General features: G+C 40.9%; 3 protein-coding genes across 13 annotated transcripts in view; 2 read left to right on the top strand and 1 right to left on the bottom strand.

The window, feature by feature from the left end:
* LOC109882060 (butyrophilin subfamily 1 member A1-like) overlaps window positions 1-17,338 on the top strand; it is a 329,983-nt gene that overhangs the window by 42,684 nt on the left and 269,961 nt on the right. The window lies entirely within an intron of this gene.
* LOC109882059 (Fc receptor-like protein 5) overlaps window positions 1-17,338 on the bottom strand; it is a 305,344-nt gene that overhangs the window by 133,745 nt on the left and 154,261 nt on the right. The window lies entirely within an intron of this gene.
* Window positions 15,636-17,338, top strand: part of LOC116353898 (uncharacterized) — a 28,414-nt gene continuing 26,711 nt past the window's right edge. For both annotated transcript variants that reach the window (XM_031791563.1, XM_031791562.1), the window contains exon 1: window positions 15,636-16,995. The gene's annotated coding sequence lies outside the window, so the exon portion shown is untranslated. The remainder of the gene's footprint in view (window positions 16,996-17,338) is intronic.

Raw genomic sequence — 17,338 nt, 5'->3', positions numbered from 1 at the left:
GCTTTAAGATTTCGACTCGCTAAATTGTCTGAAAAGTAACCGCTATGTCTATGCGTTTAAAAAGAAACCTGTCTTGAGAAGCCCAGTTGGGGCTACATCTAATGAACGGAAGGACATCTTGGGTCACTGTTCTTCAGATCTCATATTATCCCTCTGTTTGATTGCTTTGAATCTTCTCACACAATTGAAAAAAATGAAAGAGACAAAAGACCCATCAAACTGTTTGCCAATAAAAGGGTCAGTCTTCAAAAGAAACGACATAGCATACAACAGTCTGGCGGTTTTATTCTACCTTTACTAAGTATAGCCCTTCATCACCAGCCGTATTGCTGCCAGACGTGGGGGTTGAACACAGAGGGTGATGGCCAATAAAATGTATCTGGTGCTACAACAAGAGTTGGATAGACTTAAAAAGACAAGTGCAGGGTCCTGAAATATCAGACAAACAGACATACGGCCATGAAGGATATTTTGAATCAAAAAGGATTGAACCCCTATGATAAGATCCAAAAATACACAAACCTCTTGCAAAGGTATTTGGCCTTGGTGAATCAAGGGGAGAGAGAGACCGGCCATTTAACTATTTCCCTACCGAACCCTTTAAAAGATGACGAGCCTAGCGAGAGCCAAGCCCCTGTAATGCCTGTACCTGTGAGCTTACCGTCTGAAGATCAAATGCCTGTTGAAGATAAAGTTATGCATGACTTGTTAACCCATGTTCCGGCACGTAGCAGGAAAAATGTTAGCTACATTATGAACAAGCTAAAAGACTCAAATGGGGCAGCTACTTGGAACGACAAAGGAGAGTTTTCCTTCAGGGTTCGGTTGTCAAAGGTTCACATATGCTTGACTTGCTTAAAAGTACCACATCTGCCCACAAGGTTGCTGATGACAGAAGACCTCCAGGGTGTCTTCAGTTTCTTAAGGCCCTGGCCATCCTCAACATTCCCCTCTCGGGTGTACCCAACTATAAGCTTCGCCAACAGATTCCCTCTTTAAAACAAAAACAAAAACCTTCAACGAGATACAGCCCCCCTAAAGATGCCCCAACCACCCTGCCTCCCTATGAGATGAATGATGATAACCCATTTACCCCCCTGAACGCCTCCGGACCTTTCCCGATCTCTCTGAATGGACTTTTGAATGACTATGATTAAATTCAATACATTTTTATTTGAAAAATTAAGCAATTTAACATTTGTGGCATTCCTGAAACATTTGACATGAGCATACACCTTGATTACACGGTCTTAAAGGATACATCACTTCTTACATCATCCTTATAAAGAGACATAACATCTTCAAAAGATCGGGCTCTTTGGCATAGGTAGAATACACAGTGTTGACCGCATGTAGCTGAAAGGTTATCTTGCACCTGTTTGATGTTGTAGTATATCTTTGAGCAGTTTTTGGTCAGAAAATCTTTAATAGATTTGGGGAAATGTGAAAAACCGGGGGGAAAGCCATAGGAATCAAAAAAAGTTGAGATTTTTCTTCCTCCTTCCTCTTCTAATGTCACAGCTAGCCAATGTTCACCCGGCATGTGTTTAGGATGGGTATTGACAATAAACATGGCAGGCCGCACCTTCCATTTCTCCATAGGTAATTCATCACAAGCCAACACTCCGCAAAATTGTTTTCCAATCAGTCGGCTCATGAGCCCTTCCAACTCTTGGGTATTCATGAGATCCTTAATAATAATCAACGATCCTTAATAATAATCTACTTAAACCTGTCTTCGGCTCCAAGATTGAATCAGAGCATAAACAATCATGCTAACGGTGTACGGAAACGCATTTCCAGGTTACCTTGGGACACCACCGAAAGATTTCCTGAGGTCATCAGGGGATAAATTGAAAGCAAACATTGTGTAACCCTCTGCAAAATCATTTCTGTCAATAGGTAAAGAGAGATCTTTTAGATGCCTCCCGGTAGCCAGGAATAGATTGTAAAATTCTCGCACAGATATGTTGTTATTAAATTACAGTTACGTCCATCCTGACATAGAGCTACATACTCTGCGTTGAAGATTAAATGGGTTTTTATTTATTTTATTTTTGAAGACGAAACTTGGTGAGCGTAGGTTTGGCATAATGGGCAGTTGGCCCCGAACAAGATGGCATCTAGGCCTTAACGGTTTTTGAGTTATGGCCATTTTTCTGCAATTAAAAGGTCCAAAATGAAAATAGAGCAATAATTTTTTTTCACGTCAAAGTCAAGGAGCCTCCGGTGTCAATAAAAAAAGAACCAGACATTTATCTATCGTCATTTAACCTGACAAAGATGTTGGTTCCCAATTGGGGAACAGCCCCCCCCACCGTCAGCTGGAACGGTGGCGCACGGAATGCAAAAATATTCGTAGAAATATTTAACCTCCACACATTAACATGTCCAATAGCTCAAATGAAAGATAAACAACTTGTTTATCTATCCAGCAAGTCAGATTTCTAAAATGTTTTACGGCGAAAACATAGCACATATTTATGTCAAACCACCACCGAATACACACCGAAGACACAGCTAATTTCCATAGCCAAATTGAACAAAATATGCACCAAACGCATTAAAATACAAATAATTTCACTAACCTTTTGAAATCTTCATCAGATGACAGTAATATAACATGTTACATACATGTTACATGTACATTTATGTTTTTTTCAATAAAATGCCATAAAATATCCATAAATCTCTGTTTACAATGACGCATTGTTAAAAAAATGCTACTCAAATGTCTGGAGAAATGACGATGGCTTCTGCACACGCCGTCAGCTAACATGGAATACACAACATAAACTTTGACTAAATATGCATGTTCTGCATATATATAGAAAGATATACTTCTTCTAAATGCAATCGCTGTGTTACATTTATTTTTAACTTTACAGATTTCGTTCACTAGGCTATAATGTGAGTCGGCGCTCAGGAATTAGCATTTTGGCTCCTCTATCTCGGAGTCCACAGAAACCCAAATTTAACACATAAATGTTCCCTTACCTTTGCTGTTCTTCCATCAGAAGACCTGGAAGGGTTTATACTTACCAAAAACAGCTTTAGTTTTGAAGTCTGTGTCTTTCGGGTTATCAAACACGACATATTTCGGTTGAAATGCAGCCAAAAAGTAAAGTTAGTGCGCACCAAAACGTCGAAATTACATATTATATGTTGACTAAACTTGTCAAACTTGGTTCAGAACACAGCGTTAGCATGCTATATAGCTTCACCGCAATTCTCAGGACAAAGAGAAACACACGCATCGTTTAATCAATCTTGAAAGAAAGACACCACAGCAGCAGATTGCGCGTGAGAGTAACCTGTTTTCTCGCGCGACCGAAAGGTTTCGGCTGTCATTACTCTCGTGAGCGCGCGATTCACACAATGAGAAGCCCCATTGAAAGCGGACACCGCGCTGAAGGCATAGGAACTGTTCCCAGGACTGTAGGTGCTTGGGAAGGGTGGGGGCGATGACGTCAAAGTTGGGCCAACTTTTTGGATGACAAGAGAGAGTTTGGGAGAATGAGTGCCCTGAGAGTTCTGCTTTACTTACAGACATAATTTAAACGGTTTTAGAAGCTTTAGAGTGTTTTCTATTCAATAATAATTTTTAATTGCATATATTAGCAATTTTTTACAGATTTTTTTTCTGTTTACCATGGGCACGCAATCACCCCAAAGGGGGCAGCAATCAGCCCTATCCCCAACAGGTTTAAGCTGCCCGTATTGGAGGCGTGATCAACCAAACCTATAACTGTATCGCGGTAAAGGGCCTAGAAATAGGTTTTCTTGACTGCAGATTCTGCTGCCAACAGGTATGCTAAAGGTTTTCGTGGTAATTCTTTGGAGAGGGTAAATCAAATCAAATGTATTTAATATAGCCCTTCGTACATCAGCTGATATCTCAAAGTGCTGTACAGAAACCCAGCCTAAAACCCCAAACAGCAAGCAATGCAGGTATAGAAGCACGGTGGCTCGTGTTCAAGAAGGCAGTGAGTTGCTGCGCAACAGCTTTTTTTCAAAAAAATTACGTGAGATTCAAAATAGGCCGATAGTTTTTTATATTTTCTGGGTCAAGGTTTGGCTTTTTCAAGAGAGGCTTTATTACTACCACTTTTAGTGAGTTTGGTACACATCCAGTGGATAGAGAGCCGTTTATTATGTTCAACATAGGAGGGCCAAGCACAGGAAGCAGCTCTTTCAGTAGTTTAGTTGGAATAGGGTCCGGTATGCAGCTTGACGGTTTAGAGGCCATGATTATTTTCATCATTGTGTCAAGAGATATAGTACTAAAACACTTGAGCGTCTCTCTTGATCCTAGGTCCTGGCAGAGTTGTGCAGACTCAGGACAACTGAGCTTTGAAGGAATACGCAGATTTAAAGAGGAGTCCGTAATTTGCTTTCTAATAATCATAATCTTTTCCTCAAAGAAGTTCATGAATTTATCACTGCTGAAGTGAAAGCCATCCTCTCTTGGGGAATGCTGCTTTTTAGTTAGCTTTTCGACAGTATCAAAAAGGAATTTCGGATTGTTCTTATTTTCCTCAATTAAGTTAGAAAAATAGGATGATCGAGCAGCAGGAAGGGGTCTTCGGTACTGCTCGGTACCGTCCTTCCAAGCTAGTCGGAAGACTTCCAGTTTGGTGTGGCCTCATTTCCGTTCCAATTTTCTGGAAGCTTGCTTCAGAGCTTGGGTATTTTCTGTGTACCAGGGAGCTCGTTTCTTATGAGAAATGTTTTTAGTTTTTTAGGGGTGCAACTGCATCTAGGGTATTGCGCAAGGTGGTTAACTGATTTTTGTCCTCTGGTTTCCTTGGGTAGACAGAGGGAATCTGGAAGGACATCAAGGAATCTTTGTGTTGTCTGTGAATTTATAGCACGACTTTTGATGTTCCTTGGTTGGGGTCTGAGCAGATTATTTGTTGCAATTGCAAACGTAATAAAATGGTGGTCCGATAGTCCAGGATTATGAGGAAAAACATTAAGATCCACAACATTTATTCCATGGGACAAAACTAGGTCCAGAGTATGACTGTGACAGTGAGTGGGTCCAGAGACATGTTGGACAAAACCCACTGAGTCGATGATGGCTCCGAAAGCCTTTTGGAGTGGGTCTGTGGACTTTTCCATGTGAATATTAAAGTCACCAAAGATTAGAATATTATCTGCTATGACTACAAGGTCTGATAGGATATCAGGGAACTCAATGAGGAACGCTGTATATGGCCCAGGAGGCCTGTAAACAGTAGCTATAAAAAGTGATTGAGTAGGCTGCATAGATTTCATAACTAGAAGCTCAAAAGACGAAAACGGCATTTTTGCGAAAACGCCGCCTTTGCGGCCAGTGACGTCTACCGCCGCCCGAAAAAGGAGAGGGACCGAATTCGGTGGAAGTCGTGACAATTTGCTATTATAAAAGTTAGCAACACCTCCGCCTTTGCAGGATGCGCGCTGGATATGGTCACTAGTGTATCCAGGAGGTGAGGCCTCATTTAAAACAGTAAATTCATCAGGCTTAAGCCATGTTTCAGTCAGGCCAATCACATCAAGATTATGATCAGTGATTAGTTCATTGACTATAATTGCTTTTGAAGTAAGGGATCTAACATTAAGAAGCCCTATTTTGAGATGCGAGGTATGATGATCTCTTTCAGTAATGACAGGAATGGAGGTGGTCTTTATCCTAGTGAGATTGCTAAGGCGAACACCGCCATGTTTAGTTTTGCCCAACCTAGGTCGAGGCACAGACACGGTCTCAATGGGGATAGCTGAGCTGACTACACTGACTGTGCTAATGGCAGACTCAACTAAGCTGGCAGGCTGGCTAACAGCCTGCTGCCTGGCCTGCACCCTATTTCATTGTGGAGCAAGAGGAGTTAGAGCCCTGTATATGTTGGTAGATAAGATGAGAGCACCCCTCCAGCTAGGATGGAGTCCGTCACTCCTCAGCAGGTCAGGCTTGGTCCTGTTTGTGGGTGAGTCCCAGAAAGAGTTCCAATTATCTAGAAATTCTATATTTTTGGCAGAAAACAGTTTTCAACCAGCGATTGAGTTGTGAGACTCTGCTGTAGAGCTCATCACTATGTGCGGCAGACATTCGGTAACCGTGAACAACTCATCGCTGTAGCCTTGCTCATATTTTTTGTCGAAAAAACACCCCTCAACTTGGATATACGCACCAAGTCCCCCACAATGAATTTAAAAAAAAATATCTTACGACGAAGGGGGAACAAACCGAACAGATTTTTAAAGACTTGAAAGGAATTTTCAGAAGAGGGTGTCATCCTTATTCATCCAACTCTTATGGTAACTATTGTTGTACCCCATTACTAAATCTTGAACTATGTCAATTCATCTATGCGTGTTGTGAGCTGTAAAATAGCGCCACATCCTTCAGTTAAAGCGTTCAACAACTGAATAAATTGTGCTTCTTCATGAGTTTCTGACAAGTATTATTTAAAACAAATATTTTCTGCACTTTTTCTTTTTCTCCTTCCTTCAAGATAGAGTTCAAGAGTCAAAGGCCTGGGTCACCTCTGCCCCGCTCTTATTTTTTAAGACCCTGACAAAAGCTATTTTAGAGAAGAATTCTATAACTGTTAGCATGTAGCCATCATTTTTATCTTCAAGGGCCTGCATGTCACATAGATCAGCCTGAAATTGGAAATGTTTACATTTTACTTTATTTGTTTGCAACACCATTTAATTGGAATCATATTTGTTGTTTATATACTTTTATAGTGTGTTTAAAAAATTCAGTGATACAAACCTGTTATTCTAAACCAAATATACAGGGTGTTATGCATGCTGTGATCATTGAGAAAACGGGGACATGTATCCTGCAACGAATTCTGAATTGTCTTTTCCAAGAAATATAGTTTTTAGAACGATACATTGCTCACTTTATTCTCAATAATTTGAGTATATCTCTAATATTTAATTAATATTAAAGGGCCTTGAGTATACAGTACATTGATTCCCTTCACTTTTTCCACATTTTTGTTACGTTACTTATTCTAAAATGGATTAAATACTGTTTTTCCTCGGCAACCTACACCCCATAATGACAAAAAGGTCTTTAGATGTTTGCAAATGTATTGAACAAAATGTTTTATATATTATATACAGTTTAAGTGGGAAGTTTACATACACCTTAGCCAGATACATTTAAACTCCGTTTTTCACAATTCCTGACATTTAATCCTAGTAAAAATTCCATATTTTAGATTCGGTTGAGATCACCACTTTATTTTAAGAATGTGAAATGTGAAATGCCAGAGTAATAGTAGAGATTTAATTCAGTTTTATTTCATTCATCACATTCCCAGTGGGTCAGAAGTTAGTTTTTGGTAGCATTGCAACTTGGGTCAAACATATGTTCCTGTCTGTCTGCCTATGTTCCTGTCTGTCTGCCTATGTACCTGTCTGTCTGTCTGTCTATGTTCCTGTCTGTCTGTGTTCCTGTCTATGTTCCTGTCTGTCTGTCTATGTTCCTGTCTGTCTGTGTTCCTGTCTATGTTCCTGTCTGTCTATGTTCCTGTCTGTCTATGTTCCTGTCTGTCTATGTTCCTGTCTGTCTGTCTATGTTCCTGTCTGTCTATGTTCCTGTCTGTCTGTGTTCCTGTCTATGTTCCTGTCTGTCTGCCTATGTTCCTGTCTGTCTGCCTATGTACCTGTCTGTCTGTCTATGTTCCTGTCTGTCTATGTTCCTGTCTGTCTGTGTTCCTGTCTGTCTGTCTATGTTCCTGTCTGTCTGTGTTCCTGTCTATGTTCCTGTCTGTCTGTCTATGTTCCTGTCTGTCTGTGTTCCTGTCTATGTTCCTGTCTGTCTGTCTATGTTCCTGTCTGTCTATGTTCCTGTCTGTCTATGTTCCTGTCTGTCTGTCTATCTATGTTCCTGTCTGTCTGTGTTCCTGTCTATGTTCCTGTCTGTCTGCCTATGTTCCTGTCTGTCTGCCTATGTACCTGTCTGTCTGTCTGTCTATGTTCCTGTCTGTCTATGTTCCTGTCTGTCTGTGTTCCTGTCTGTCTGTCTATGTTCCTGTCTGTCTGTGTTCCTGTCTATGTTCCTGTCTGTCTGTCTATGTTCCTGTCTGTCTGTGTTCCTGTCTATGTTCCTGTCTGTCTGTCTATGTTCCTGTCTGTCTATGTTCCTGTCTGTCTGTCTATGTTCCTGTCTGTCTGTCTATGTTCCTGTCTGTCTGTCTATGTTCCTGTCTGTCTATGTTTCTGTCTGTCTGTCTATGTTCCTGTCTGTCTGTCTGTGTTCCTGTCTGTCTGTCTATGTTCCTGTCTGTCTATGTTCCTGTCTGTCTATGTTCCTGTCTGTCTATGTTCCTGTCTGTCTATGTTCCTGTCTGTCTGTCTATGTTCCTGTCTGTCTGTGTTCCTGTCTGTCTGTCTATGTTCCTGTCTGTCTGTGTTCCTGTCTATGTTCCTGTCTGTCTGTCTATGTTCCTGTCTGTCTGTGTTCCTGTCTATGTTCCTGTCTGTCTGTCTATGTTCCTGTCTGTCTATGTTCCTGTCTGTCTGTCTATCTATGTTCCTGTCTGTCTGTGTTCCTGTCTATGTTCCTGTCTGTCTGCCTATGTTCCTGTCTGTCTGCCTATGTACCTGTCTGTCTGTCTGTCTATGTTCCTGTCTGTCTATGTTCCTGTCTGTCTGTGTTCCTGTCTGTCTGTCTATGTTCCTGTCTGTCTGTGTTCCTGTCTATGTTCCTGTCTGTCTGTCTATGTTCCTGTCTGTCTGTGTTCCTGTCTATGTTCCTGTCTGTCTGTCTATGTTCCTGTCTGTCTATGTTCCTGTCTGTCTGTCTATGTTCCTGTCTGTCTGTCTATGTTCCTGTCTGTCTGTCTATGTTCCTGTCTGTCTATGTTTCTGTCTGTCTGTCTATGTTCCTGTCTGTCTGTCTGTGTTCCTGTCTGTCTGTCTATGTTCCTGTCTGTCTATGTTCCTGTCTGTCTATGTTCCTGTCTGTCTATGTTCCTGTCTGTCTATGTTCCTGTCTGTCTGTCTATGTTCCTGTCTGTCTGTGTTCCTGTCTATGTTCCTGTCTGTCTATGTTCCTGTCTGTCTATGTTCCTGTCTGTCTGTCTGTCTGTCTGTCTGTCTGTCTGTCTGTCTGTCTGTCTGTCTGTCTGTCTGTCTGTCTGTCTGTCTGTCTGTCTGTCTGTCTGTCTGTCTATGTTCCTGTCTGTCTATGTTCCTGTCTGTCTGTCTATGTTCCTGTCTGTCTGTGTTCCTGTCTGTCTGTGTTCCTGTCTGTCTATGTTCCTGTCTGTCTGTGTTTGTTCCTGTCTGTCTATGTACCTGTTTGTCTGTCTGTCTGTTTTGGTGGCAAGATGAGAATATATTTCTCTCCCCTGAAGATGATCAAAACCTGGCTGAACAGTAGATAAAACATGGTGTATTATGGGTAATTTCCTCTAATTTCCTCTACTGGACAGCTAAACCTGGCTGAACTGTTAAATAAAGGTAAAAACATTACCAACATTATACATTATAGAAAATAGAGGAAATTACCCATAATACACCATGTTTTATCTACTGTCTACAGAGGAGGTCAGAATAGAGAGGATGTAGTCTGTCTTCATGTTCTAGTACCCATAATACATCATGTTTTATCTACTGTCTACAGAGGAGGTCAGAATAGAGAGGATGTAGTCTGTCTTCATGTTCTAGTACCCATAATACACCATGTTTTATCTACTGTCTACAGAGGAGGTCAGAATAGAGAGGATGTAGTCTGTCTTCATGTTCTAGTACCCATAATACATCATGTTTTATCTACCGTCTACAGAGGAGGTCAGAATAGAGAGGATGTAGTCTGTCTTCATGTTCTAGTACCCATAATACATCATGTTTTATCTACTGTCTACAGAGGAGGTCAGAATAGAGAGGATGTAGTCTGTCTTCATGTTCTAGTACCCATAATACATCATGTTTTATCTACTGTCTACAGAGGAGGTCAGAATAGAGAGGATGTAGTCTGTCTTCATGTTCTAGTACCCATAATACATCATGTTTTACCTTCTCTGTCTTCTGTCTACAGAGGAGCTCAGAAAAGAGAAAGGTAAGTTGTGTGTAGAAGTCTGTGCTTCCATAACTGCATGTATTTCATTGATTTAAGTGAAAACACTTTCCTTAAAAAATATATACTGTATGAATCTCATGATTCAATGATTATTTAATTGATTTAAGTGAACACGCTTAAAAAATATTTACACTATATATTACACTGGTTAACTATACTATATATTACACTGATTAACTACACTATATATTACACTGATTAACTACACTATATTTTACACTGACTAACTACACTATATTACACTGATTAACTACACTATATTACACTGACTAACTACACTATATTACACTGACTAACTACACTATATATTACACTGATTAACTACACCATATATTACACTGACTAACTACACTATATATTCCACTGGTTAACTACGCTATATATACCTGTTGCTGACAGGTATATAAAATCAAGCTCACAGCGATGCAATCTCCATAGACAAACATTGTTGGCAGTAGAATGGCCTTACTGAAAAGCTTAGTGACTTTCAACGTGGCACTGTCTTAGTATGCCACCTTTCCAACAAGTCAGTTCATCAAGTTTCTGCCCTGCTAGAGCTGCCCCGGTCAACTGTAAGTGCTGTTATTGTGGAGTGGAAACATCTAGGAGCAAAAATGTGTCAGTCGTTTAGTGGTAGGCCACAGAATCTCACAGAATTTGACCGCCAAGTGTTGAAGGGCGTAAAACTCGTCTGTCCTCGGTTGCAACACTCACTACAGAGTTCCAAACTGCCTCTGGAAGCAACATCAACACAATAACTGTTTGTCTGGAGCTTCATGAAATGGGTTTCCATGGCCGAGCAGCCGCACACAAGCGGCCTAAGATGGTCAGGGGCTGTTTTTCAATGTTCGGGCTAGGCCCCTTAGTTCCAGTGAAGGGAAATCTTTGGGGGAGGCCGTTTCCTGTTTCAGCATGACAATGACCCCGTACACAAAGCGAGGTCCATACAGAAATGGTTTGTTGAGATCGGTATGGAAGAACTTGACTGGCCTGCACAGAGCCCTGACCTCAACCGAGCCGAATCACCCAGCATCGATCAATCAAACATATTTATAAAGGTTGTAGAGGAAATAAATAATAATAATCACACCCGTATCAATAATCAATGTCATCTTACTGATTGACAATGTGTTTTTACTTAGAACAACGTGGACTGCAAATGGGTTCAAGTGCGCCAATAATTGCGATAGTGAAAATAGAAAAAATATTTCTGACACACCCTTTAACCTATAGTGCTATCACCTACGCTTAGATGTACCATTGCATTAGGTTTGTTAAAGTGCAACAGGTCAGGACCTCAGGAGGAAATGTCAGTTGGCTTTTCATAGCCGATCATTCAGAGTATCTCTACCGCTCCTGCTGTCTCTAGAGAGTTGAAACCAGCAGGTCTGGGAGAGGTAGCACGTCCGGTGAACAGGTCAGGGTTCCATAGCCGCAGGCAGAACAGTTGAAACTGGATCAGCAGCACAACCAGGTGGACTGGGGACAGCAAGGAGTCATCAGGCCAGATAGTCCTGAGGCATGGTCCTAGGGCTCAGGTCCTTTGAGAGAAGAGAGAGAGGAAGACCTCACTAATGCTCTTGTGGCTGAATGGAAGCAAGTCCCCACAGCAATGTTCCAACATCTAGTGGAAAGCCTTCCCAGAATAGTGGAGGCTGTTATAGCAGCAAAGGGGGACCAACTCCGTATTAATGCCCATGATTTTGGAATGAGATGTTCAATGTGCAGGTGTCCACATACTTTTGGTCATGTAGTGTATCTACCTACTGTTAGATAATAGCAGGTGTCCACATACTTTTGGTCATGTAGTGTATAAATCTCATGATTCAATGATTATTTAATTATCACTGTAACAGATGAACTCAAAGAAAAGCTGCGTAAGTAGTGTGTGTGTTCACGTGTGTGTCTGTGTCTGCATTGTCATATTAAGGTTTGCTCACCAACATGTGTGTTCTGACTATCTATCTGTTCTTGTCCTCAGGGAAAGCTGAAGAGACCATCCAATCCCTCTCCACCTCTCCAGGAGGTCAACAGGAAACACAGACTCCTTCCCAAAGTAATCAGTCTTTAAGAATAGAATTACTAGAATTACTGGTCAGTTTATTTTGATGTTGTTACTTCATTCTAAATCATCATTTCTATCTTTAATAGAGTCTGAGAGGATTGAAGGAATGGAGATGGAGCCTTTACTGGGTCCTGGACCAGATCTGGAGAGGGGAGGAATAGTTACTACAGACTATAACTATAGAGAGACTATAACTATAGAGAGACTATAACTATAGAGAGACTATAACTATAGAGAGACTATAACTATAGAGACTATAACTATAGAGACTATAACTATAGAGCTGAGTTACTATAGAGAGACTATAACTATAGAGAGACTATAACTATAGAGAGACTATAACTATAGAGAGACTATAACTATAGAGAGACTATAACTATAGAGAGACTATAACTATAGAGACTATAACTATAGAGAGACTATAACTATAGAGACTATAACTATAGAGACTATAACTATAGAGAGACTATAACTATAGAGAGACTATAACTATAGAGAGACTATAACTATAGAGCTGAGTTACTATAGAGAGACTTTAACTATAGAGAGACTATAACTATAGAGAGACTATAACTATAGAGAGACTATAACTATAGAGAGACTATAACTATAGAGAGACTATAACTATAGAGCTGAGTTACTATAGAGAGACTATAACTATAGAGAGACTATAACTATAGAGAGACTATAACTATAGAGAGACTATAACTATAGAGAGACTATAACTATAGAGAGACTATAACTATAGAGACTATAACTATAGAGACTATAACTATAGAGAGACTATAACTATAGAGCTGAGTTACTATAGAGAGACTATAACTATAGAGAGACTATAACTATAGAGAGACTATAACTATAGAGAGACTATAACTATAGAGCTGAGTTACTATAGAGAGACTATAACTATAGAGAGACTATAACTATAGAGAGACTATAACTATAGAGACTATAACTATAGAGACTATAACTATAGAGAGACTATAACTATAGAGACTATAACTATAGAGAGACTATAACTATAGAGAGACTATAACTATAGAGAGACTATAACTATAGAGAGACTATAACTATAGAGAGACTATAACTATAGAGAGACTATAACTATAGAGAGACTATAACTATAGAGCTGAGTTACTATAGAGAGGATGGTAACAGAGGTCTTTCAATGAAAATTGATAAGAAATCGGTTGAACTCCATTCTTCCATTGACGACCTGAAATCGTCCATGAATGATCTCCTTTTGAGAACGACTGAGGCAGAAATGCTCATTAGCACAGTTGAAGATACCATCGTTAGACATGACCAGGTCTTGATACAACTGCAAAAGGACAATGCCTACCTCAAAAACAAGGTAGATCAGATGGAGAACCAGAGTAGACGTAGTAATATCTGTGTGGTGGGATTGAAAGAGGACAGCGAGGGCCGTGACCCGGTCCGTTTCTTCACTCAATGGATCCCGGAGGTCCTAGGCATAATCCACTTCACCAAACCGCTGGAAATCGAACGCGCCCACAGAACATCAGCGCCGAAACCCCGGCCAGATGAGCCCCCACGAGCCATATCAAGCTGCCATCACTAAATCAAAACAGCGTTATTATGAGCTTGGAGAGAAAGCTCACAAAGTATTGGCATGGCAACTGAAAGAGGACAATTAATGCCATAGAAACTCTTACTAATGAGATATCTTTCGACCCTACTGAAATTAATGATACTTTTAAGAAATACTATGAAGACCTCTACACTTCCCAATGAAGCGATGATCTATCAGAGATCGACTCCTTTCTCTCCTCTCTCAACCTCCCATGCCTGTCAGGGGAAGACAGTGAGCGCCTGAGTGAACACTTCTCAGTTCCTGAATTGTTGGAGGCCATTAAATCCTTACCTTCTAATAAATCGCCTGGGGAGGATGGCTTCCCTCCAGAGTTCTATGAAGAATTTAGGGAGCTGTTGGTCCCCTACCTTATGGAGGTACTTAAAAAAGCCAGAGAAGACAACTGCTTTCCAGAGTCCTTCTCTCAAGCAGTGATTACTGTAATCCACAAGAAAGGGAAAAACCCACTAAAGTGCACCTCCTATAGACCAATCTCTCTCCTTAACACAGATTGTAAACTGGTCACCAAGATGCTTTCTAAGAGACTCGAGTCATGTCTTTCCCTGTTAGTCAACCCAGATCAGACTGGCTTCATAATTAATAGATTGTCCTCCAATAATCTCAGAAGGTTCTTTGATATAATTCACCTTGCTAATAAAAACAAAATACCTAGTGTCGCAGTCTCCCTCGACGCTGAAAAGGCCTTTGATAGGGTTGAATGGCCATACCTCTTTCGCGTCTTTGAAAAGTTCGGTTTAGGTACCGTGTTTGTAAATTTGATAAAATCACTCTACAAATCTCCTAAAGCTAGGATTGCTACCAATGGGATTACTTCCTCCTCTTTATAGGGGAAACAGACAAGGTTGCCCAATTAGCCACCACCTCTTTGTCCTCGCCATCGAACCGTTGGCTGAGGCTATTAGAACGTGCCCTGACATACATGGCTTTGAGGTGGGCCCCAATACCCATAAATTATCACTCTTTGCGGACGACCTTATCTTATTTCTAACAAACCCAGAACACTCCCTCTCTCACTTGCAGATCCTACTACAGTGTTATAGTTCTTTCTCTGGATATAAGGTCAATTTTGATAAAAGCTAAATCTTACCGTTGTCTGTCTTTGACCATCATACCATCAAGCACAAGTTTCCTTTTATATGGTCGCCTATGGGCTTCACATATTTGGGCATAATGGTGGATGGTAATCTGAACAACCTCTATAAACTCAATCTGGCCAGTTTGTTGCAGAAGGTGGAGGTTGACCTTTGTAAATGGATGGACTTACCTCTCACTCTACTGGGTAGAATCAATGTAATTCAAATGAATGTCCTGCCCAGGTTTCTATATCTGTTTCAATCTCTCCCTATCCCTGTTCCCACAGCATTTTTTTCCTCTCTCGACAAGCTGACCAGACGGTTTATCTGGCACGGCAAAACCCCTAGGGTTGGCCTGGATAAACTGACCCTTGATTACAGTCAAGGGGGCTTAAACCTCCCCAATTTTAGAATGTACTACTGGGATGCACAGTCTAGGTTTCTGGCTCAGAGGTTTGACAATGGTCCCTCTCCCTCATGGTTGAACATTGAAAAGCTTGAGGTAAATGATGACACTGGGGCAGATTTGTTTTACAAATGGGACAGAAAATCTATAAAAAGCATCACAGACAACCCTTTAATCATACATTCTGTCCTGGCATGGTGCAAACTGCATGAGCTGTTCGGACGAGGGGGATTCCTTTCCCCTAAAACCCCTTTATGGAACAATAGATTGATCCCTATGTTTTTCCAGAATAGTAACTTTAGACCATGGTCTGAGAAGGGGATCACTCTTCTGGAACATTGTTACGAGGAGGGAGTTCTTATGTCTTTTGATCAGCTGAAACAGAAATACCACTTGCCTAACCGGGACTTCTTTAGCTACCTACAACTATGAAACTTTATTAGGGTGACTCTCAAGGGATAATGGAACCTACCTAAGATGTCACCTATTGAACAACTCTGCCACGCAGACCAACCACTGTACAAGAACATTTCCCGTGTTTACGATGCTCTTATGTCAGGACTAACACTGCCTGGGCTAGATAAACCCCGACTTAGATGGGGAAAAGATCTGGGTATTGATCTTGAGGAAGATCTATGGAGTGACCTATGCAGGGATGGTGTTACATCCACATTGAACTCCAGATACAGACTGATCCAGTTTAATTTCCTCCATCAGCTCTATATCACCCCATCTAGACTGCACAAGTTCAACCCAGATATCTCCCCCCTATGTTTTAGATGTGGCTCAGATGAAGGAACATTCCTCCATTCCACTTGGCAGTGTTCAAAACTACACGGTTTCTGGCAGGGGGTATGTGATACCATATCCTCAATTCACGGGGTTGCATTCCCTTTAGACCCGGAGGTCTGTCTACTGGGTAACTTTACTAACACCAATCTTAGGCAAAGCCATACTATAAAGCTAACATAAATATTGCTAGCGATGGCCAAGAAATGTATTGCCTTGAAATGGGATTCCTCCCTGCCAGTTGCAATGTGGCTATCGGAAGTTAATAGTTGTATCCCTTTGGAGAAAATCACTTACTGCTTGAGGAATAAGTTAAAGACTTTTTACAGAATTTGGCAATGTTTTATTGACTATATGGAGAATCTCCCCCCACATCTCATTGATTGAATCGATATATAATCCTCACATAATGTTTCACACGTAATGTATAATATGTAGGCTACGGCAGGTGATCCAATGTCTCGTTATTTTCTTCTTATTGTGTGTTTGTTTATATAATTATAATATTTTTTTATTTTTGTTACGCTCGTCTGTTACTGTCACTTTGTCCTATCGTTGTCTAATATCTTTTCACTTTTGTTTTGAATGTTCTTAATTGGAAAATGCAAAAATAAAATATTTAAAAAAAAAACACTATCAGTGACATGCAGCGTTTCTCATAGACGCGGGACGTTACTATGTGAAGGAATGTGTTAGGATTGGACGTTGTCTCTATGTTTCTTTTGAGATGATACGGCCTCTGAGGACCCTTAAGACCAACTGGACGAGGCCATTAACGAGGCAGAACGCCTTGCTGAAGAGCTCAACCAAGAGAAGGACCCCCAAGCCCAACTGGACGAGGCCATTAATGAGGCAAAAAGGCTGGCTGAGGAGCTCAACCAAGAGAAGGACCCCCAAGCCCAACTGGATGAGGCCATTAACGAGGAAAAAAGGCTGGCTGAGGAGCTCAACCCAGAACGGGTAATGTAACAAGTCATATATTACCGGTAATTTAACCCCTATAGCTCCCATACGTACATAAATATTCCCAACACAACCCCAGCGTTATCATTTATCAATGCTTTTTGTTGGTCAAAGTAGACCCCACATGACACAATGTTAAACGTAGACTCCGGGATATGACCTGAACACGGGCAACAATGATAATGAGTATTGAGGCACAAGGGTGCACTTGTTAGCATCCTTGTGAACTTCTACACATGTTAGCTGTGTGAGTGAGCCACAACATGGGTCTACAGCAGGTGTCTTTCCTCAGCTGACAAATCACTTCACTTTACCTGAAAATAAAAGTCTTGCTCCATAT

Source organism: Oncorhynchus kisutch, linkage group LG16 (genome assembly GCF_002021735.2).
Source record: "Oncorhynchus kisutch isolate 150728-3 linkage group LG16, Okis_V2, whole genome shotgun sequence".
In the NCBI taxonomy this organism is placed as follows: Eukaryota; Metazoa; Chordata; class Actinopteri; order Salmoniformes; family Salmonidae; genus Oncorhynchus; species Oncorhynchus kisutch.
Note: the sequence above shows the minus strand (reverse complement) of the source record. Positions and strands in the feature narration are given on the sequence as shown.